This window comes from Adiantum capillus-veneris, chromosome 24 (genome assembly GCF_014529385.1).
Source record: "Adiantum capillus-veneris isolate H3 chromosome 24, ASM1452938v2, whole genome shotgun sequence".
Taxonomy (NCBI): Eukaryota; Viridiplantae; Streptophyta; class Polypodiopsida; order Polypodiales; family Pteridaceae; genus Adiantum; species Adiantum capillus-veneris.
In genome coordinates, this window is record NC_140954.1 from 49,681,172 (window position 1) to 49,688,893 (window position 7,722).

The window sequence follows — 7,722 nt, forward strand, 5'->3', positions numbered from 1 at the left end:
TTTTGGTATGTGGCTCTTTTGTTGGTGCAATAGATTCTGCTTGTGGCCGTGGAGGTGGTTCTACTTCTCCTCCTTAAGGATTTGCGGATGCCTCGGCTGCTTCTGCTTCTTGAGGCTTCGTGGATGCCTTAGCTGCTTCTGCTGCTTGAGCCGTTGTAGAGGAAGGTCCTGTTGCATTCATTTTGCCTTCCTTGGCTTGTTCAAAACCTGCTTCTACTTGTTGTTCAGGCTCTTTTTCCTTTGCTGCATCGTCTTCCTTAGATTTATCCGTTGGTGAGTGGCTTGGCCTCGGCATGGGCTGATCTTCTTGCTCCGTAGTTGGTGAAGAGGGTCATGGAGACATCTCCTTGTGGTCATGATATGACTCACTTTGTTTAGCAGTTTCCACTTGTCTCTGTTGCTCAACCGCTTCTTCCGTTGCTTTTCTTTGAGCTTCTAGAGCTTCTTTCAACTTTAAAGCTTCAGCTTCCACATACATCTGCTCAAGAAAATCTTTGGGATCCTCTGATCCTTTCCTTGCAGGGTTCTTGATTCTTGGTCCCTTTATATCTCTTGGACTCCATATTTTGGGGTCTTCACCTGCAGCTTGGCGTCTCCTTTCGTATGTTTGCTTTTGTCTTTCAAATCTAGCCTTCTTTTGCTGAGGTTCCTCTTGGTGAGCTGCTACTACTTTCTTTTTCATTGCTTCAATCCTTGCCCTTTTTTCTTCGTTATCTGAGCTTTCACTGCTATGGGCTTCATGTGAGCTTTCTACAAATTCCTCATTTGACTTGTATACTCTCTTGGTTGATCGAGTGGTCCTTGGAAAAGATTGAGCTGACACAATCCAGGTGTTCTGATCCGGGACTGGCAGAAAATTATTGGCCATTCCAATAGCATGATATGCTATTCTTGTTAGCACTTCTGGAGCACCCAGATATGTGATCTTTCCCACTTTCTTTGTGCCCTTCAGTGTTGTAAGCGCATATTACGCATGATCTATTTCTTGCCTGGTTGTCGACTTCAGTACTTGAGTGAAAGTAGTCGCAACCGCATGGTTTGGAGTTGTGTATCATGGCGGTCTCTTTGATAGGAAGTGGAAATGCTGATGATAGAGGCAAGCTGGTTCCTCCACTTGGCTTTGGATGAGATAAAAAAATGTGGCAGCAGCAGTATCTTTGATAAAAGTACCCGTTGTCTTTCTATCTCTTGTCTGCATAGTCATACATTATGTTGGCAGCTTCAGTGCCTCTGCCACTATTTCTTTAGTGATCACCACTTCAACTTTTTGCCCTTGTTGGTTAGTAATTTGGGCCGACCAATCTTCTTTGATTGTGGATAGCAATTCATATGCCTTTTGGAAGTCCACTCCGCATGGTTCCTGATCGTAGAAATTTCTAAGCCCAAGCCTTCTGTTGGCTTCCTTGGTGTTTCGCTTTGCCGGTACATCATAAAATTCCTTCGGTAGCATTTGCAATTCTACCTGGTGTCTTTCTTCGCTCTTGAATCTGCCAGTGAAAATTGTTGTTGTTTTCTTCAAGTTGTCCTTTAGACAAGTAGGTTACTTTTGCTATCTTCATTGAGCTTGGAGCAACTCTTGCAGCTTATCTTTTTGGACACCCTTTTCTTTGCCTTCTCAGCCGCTTGCATTGCTCCTGTTAAGCGAATACAGTGTCAAAGTTAAAAAATAATGCAAATTCCGCTCTTAAATGCAGTGAGTTTGAATTGCTGGCAAATGATGTCCATTTTGCTTCAAATCAATTTTGGAGCATGCATAGATGCATAAAAACATGTAGAGATCAAAATCATGCAGTTCAGGCAAAAATTGCAACAAAAGTAAATAATCGTGATTATTTATAGCAGGAGAGTTTTTTCAACTTTTCACATTTTTGTCATTATAGGCTTGAAACATATGGCATTTAGGTACTCTGAGTGAAGTGTGGGATCATTTGAGTGCACTGGGTGAAAATGGTGTCAGATTTAGGCTTTTACACTCTGAAATAGTAGATATAAAGAGATTTTGAGTTTTTGATATGCAAACTTGCTCAAACTTGATTAGTGGGCTTGGGACATCATGATCTTTGGTCCCATAAGGTCAAAGTTGCAAATTGCACCCATTTTGGCAAAAAAAGTAAATAATCGTGGCTATTAATTTTTTTTATCAATTTGTTATTTTTTTGTTGCAACTTGGTTCTAGGCATGATATAGAGTTTGTTTGTGAGATATAGGGTGATTTGGATAAAAAAATGTGACAATTAACTCAAAAATTTGATTAAAAAGACTTTGGTGCATTTTTTTGACAAATTCAAAGTTTTTCTTGATCATTTTGGCTCATACTTGACATGTGGCATGTGATAGATGTGTACAAGTGATAGGTGAAGTGAAGAGATCATTCCCAAGCCAATCAAGCACAAAAGTAAATAATCGCGATTATTTATAGCAGTCATGTTTTTTGCAAGAATTGATAATTTGATGACCTAAACATCTTGAATACATCTAAGACAAGTCCTAAAATAAATTTGGTAAAGTTTTGGTCGTGTCGGCATGACTTTGAGCTCCTGTCGACTCTGAAACCACCGTTTTTTGTGACTAGATGGCATGTAGAGCTGGTTAGTCACTTTTGAAGCTATGGACTTGTCTGCTACATAGTCCTGGTGCTACTCATCCAATTTTGGCCTCATTTGGAGTCAGTTTGACTTCATATGTCAAATTTGACGCTTTGTAGTCTTCAAGATTTTTGTTGTTGTTCAAGAGCTTGCCTTGACTGTTTCCATGAAACCATCTAGGTACATTGTATATAGACCAAATCTATAAGCTGCTTGTGGAGTCAGAATCCAATTCTCGCATATGGAAAAAACCTAGATTATTAACTTGGGACCCCCTTGACCCCTACCAAATGGTCATCTGGTGATATGAAAGTGTTCTATTATATCGGGGCATGCTACAGTTCAAGTCTCATCCAATTCGGTTGAGCTGACATGCCACTATGGTCAATTTTGTGTCGTAGGACTTCGTGCATAGATGGGTTTCTAGGGTTTTTTCCTAAGCCTAGACTTACCCATCATGTCTCGTGTGAGACGGCGCTGTAAATGGACGACTATAGACTCCAAAAATCGCGCGCGAAGAAGGCAGAAAGCTCTCTCCTCCAAGAGTGACTAGTGGAAATGAGCTGATTTTGGGCTACCTTGGATATCTATACTCGGACTTCCCAAACTTTTTTTCCCCAAATTCCCCTGTTAGTCCTACTAGACCGTGAAATTTATGCTAGACTCAAAAATTTCTTCAATCGGATTTCGTTAGCTCATTTTGCAAGAATTTACGAAAGTAGGCCTTGGTAGCCTAATCTAGGCTTCTCGCTTCTATCTGTTGATTCGATTGAAATTTTTTGTGCCTGTCTGCATTGTCCTTCTGATCATCGATGTATCTTGAGTTTCTCCATCTCAGCTCATTTGCTATTTATTATTAATTTTGACATGTTTATTGAAAAAATCAAAGAAAATAATAAAATACACTAAAAAAGCAAAGCGAAAAATCAATACTAAGAAAATCCATTAAGAAACACTATTTTATTGTTTTTGGTGGATTTCTCTATTTTTAAGTCCCAATATCACGAAAAAATGATGAAAATAACAAAAAAAGATCATTTTTTGATTATTTTTTATAGTATATACACTATTTACAGTCATTGAGGGAGATGTTATCAGTTATATTTTCCTCGTTGATGATTTTGTAAGGGCATTATTAGATAATTTTGCAAAAAATCACACGCTAACATCCAACTTTTTCCTCCCTCTTCAAACATTACCCTTAATTACTTAGTTCCCTTCCACCCCTCCTAGATGGCGTACTCTGGGACGACTGTGTGCATGGGTTGAACAATCGTGTCTATGCATAACCTTGGTTGGATCTACCATGCTTTGAAGATTAATGCAAGTCAAACCATTATGTTGTACAAGAGTTGGATCTTGAGTAATTAACTCAAGGGTTTTTGTGGTCGAGGTTTCCTGTTGTTGTTTCTTAAAGAGCAAATCTTGTAGCTTGTGTGCTCTTTTCTTTATTGTATTGTCAGGATGCTTTGGCACGCTAATTTTGTGAGCTGTTAGTATCAATGATGACGATTGTTGAGCTTTAACTCGCCACTGGTGTCTTCGTTTTTCTTTGATGAATTGTTGTGGTTAAGTGTATTGAGACTTAACTTCCACTGGTTCATCGGTTTTACAATTTGCGAAGAAGATAAGTGCTCCTTTTCCTTCCAAATCCATCCTGTTTTTGATTCCTTGCTCGCAGATGCTCTTCTTTGTGTTTTTAACTTTGTGACCTTCTTTGGTACAGTAGATGTTGTTTTGGGCATCCAAATTTGAAACGGCTTGTCCTTGATTGTGCTTTTTGTACCAGATATATCCGACTCCTTGCATGCTACTTGTAGTATTTTCTTGTCTATAGGATAGAGAAGATTGATTCCTTCGTGGTTTCTTTTGCTGGTAACCTTTTTTTCATTCCTCTTTGCTTGGTGCAATTGGAACAATGAGTTGTCCGCCTTTATGTGGTAGCTTAAGTACCCAATTTGGTACTGCCTTATACGTCCGCATCCATGAGATTCCAAGAATCATTGTTTCATTCATGTATTCATTTGGTAAGCACACAAATTGATGAGGACATGAACATCCATGTATTATCACATTTAAGTTGAGTACTCCCAATGTCGGTGATGGGTTCTTGCTGCATCCTTTGATAGCCGATATTCACGATGTCAAAGACTGATTCGTTGCTTTCTTGTACGTGGAATAACTGACTGCATTTACTCGAGCTCCTATATCAACCTATGCATTTGTGCTATGATTGTTTGGATGTACGTTAATGTGAAGGTCCATTCCATCTAACCATTCATTATCTGTTGACACTACATCCTTCTGCAATTCCCATAGTTGTTTATCTAGTTCCAGAGTGTTGATGGGAATAGGTATTTATTGATTTTGGAGAGCAGCTTTCCTTTTGAGTACTTGAAGTTGAGCTTCCTCTTGGGCTTCATCAATGACCTGCTGTCATTTCATCTATCTTTGATTTGCCGCATGCATCTTTTCTAGCAAATCATTGGTTAGTGGCAAATTGTATTTCTTAAGCGGCATCCAGTAATCCAATTAGCCATTGGTTCACTATCTAGAGTGGATAACTTAACTGTTCCACTTGGGGATACATCTTCAATGATAAATGGTCCGATTCCCTTTTTCTTAAACTTGGGAATGTGTTGTTTAAGGGAGTAGACTAAAACTAGGTCCCCTTTTTTGAAGATTTTTGTGACTAAATGGGATTTTTGTTTTTGCTTTTGTGCATAGATGTGAGCTATAGCAGTTAAACTTTGCTCATCAAGATTTTCAAAATCTTTGAGCCTCTCTAACAATTCATGTCTAGTCCACTCAAGATCCTTAGCTACCCTTAGTGTCAGCAATAGAAATTCTATCGGCAGTATGGCATCAAGACCATAAACAAGGTTAAAGGGGGTAACATTTAAAGCTGTCTTGAATGAAACTTTATAAGTCCATAGAGTGACATGGAGATTCATTTCCCAATCCGTATGTCGTGAACTAACCACTTTAGTTAACACTGAGCTAAGAATTATATTTGTGTGCTCAGCTTTTTTTCGTTTGCTTTAGAGTGCTTTCAAGTGCCCCAAAGTGCTTTACAGTGCTGCAGAGTGCTTCAAAGGACACCAAAGTGCTTGACAGGGTGCTTGAAAGTGCTTGAAAGTGCCACAAAGTGCTTCAGAGTGCTTTCAAGTGCCTCAGGGTGCTTTAAAGTGCTGCAGAGTGCTTCAGAGTGTTCTCCAAGTGCACTTTGGGGCAGTTGGAAGTGCTTTACTAGTGGAAACAAGTTCAACAATAAAAAAAATTAAAGTAGCTTGTGGATGATAGGGAGCCAATTTTTTATGGATGACCATAAATTCATTAAGTAGATACTCAATTACCTCATTGAGGAAATGAGTTTCCCCTCTCACTGACAATTTCTATTGGCAGTCCATATCTTGTGAGCACATTCTCATACAAGAATGGGACTGTGGTTCTGGCATCATTCTTTTGGGTTGCCTTGGCCTCTATCCACTTGGTCAAATAGTTTGTAAATAATGTATATTGAGCTTGAGTTCTATAAGACGGTGGTTGTATTGGCCCGACAAAATCTATGTCCCATTTTGCAAAAGCTCTAGCCCCCATCATCGGTCTTAAAGGCATGCTATCTACACGGGTTGTCATTTTTGCTCATTGGCATGCATCACACCTTCGAACAAATTCTTTGGCATTTGCAAAAAGTGTTGGCCAGCATATGCCTGCCATTAAGATTGCTCTTGCGGTGGTTTCACTAGAAAAGTGACCTCCAGCTAATCCAACATGTGCTTGTTTTATAATGGGAATATATTTGCCTTCATCTGTACAAAGACACAGATGTTGATCCTTTCCTCTTTGATACAATTGGTTTCCAATAAGAGCATAATCTCTTGATTCAGTTTCAATTGCTCTTTGGTGGCGTTTACTCATATCCTCAGGAAATGTTCGGCTTGATTATTAAGCAACTAGATAGTTACTCCACTTAGGAACGAGTGATATTTGGAACAATGTCACAGGAGGTATGGGTGCTTGTTTCTGGCATGGAGGACATTTTTATATAAATGAGTGAACATCACTCCTCATGGTTGGCCAAAATACTCCAAGTCTCAAGATCCATTGCATAGTTTAGTCTTACGCAAAGTAAAGTCCCACTATGGTAATATGTGCTTGATTTAGGTATTGGGTTTTCTCCTCAAGGTTAATACACAAAAGCAATATTCCATCTTGATTTCTTTTGTATAGCCTTCCAACTAGTAATTGATACATAGCCGATTGCTTAATTAATCATGTTGTAATATGAAGTGTTATTTGGGAATCTACTTGAGCTTGTTACCATATACATGTGGTAGTGATGTGTGTGAACACACTAGGACCGCCGGGGCATTTTTTCCCTCTTTAGGAGGTTTTTCCCCCCGTGCATTGTATATACGCCCATCACTCTAGGGCTATCTATCTTTCCATTGCACACTAAGTAACACACTCTCTATTGTGTGCCTTGAGCTTCCTTCGTCTTCTCCAAGCTGTGTGTGTTTCTTTGCAACCCTAATTCCACAATTGGTATCAGAGTAGGTCACGTCCTCTCGGGCTTAGTCACCAGCTGCTCCAGCACACGCCTGCTCACTTTCTCCGATTTCAGTGAGCTTTGACAAGCGTTTGCAGGTCGACAAATATTTTGGGTAGCTTGTAGAGCTTGGTCTGCTCAGAATTTTGATTTGGGCTCATTTCGGCCTCTGTTTCCACTACAGGCAGTACTACACAATCTATTTCGTCATTTTGTGCAAAATTTCTATCAGTGCCATTTTTTGCATAACAGGTGCCTTATAGTCCTCTACAGTTTGTGCTATATAGCACATGTTGTTCCCGCTCCGTTTCTCCTATTGGCAGTTTTCACATCAGGTGCATCATTTACCATGGCTGACAACAACAACACAGATGTGTTCAAGATGTTTGCTGCTGAGGACAGGTTGGATGGGGACAACTACCCTATGTGGGCTTATATGATGCAACATGTTCTTGTGTCAAAGGGTGTCTGGAACATTGTGCAGGGCATTGATGTACGTCCTGGTTCTGAGGATGTAGGCGATGTTGAGGATGTTGAAGGTCTTGCTGCAAGGATTGCAGCTGTTAGAGTTGTTTTGCCTACTGC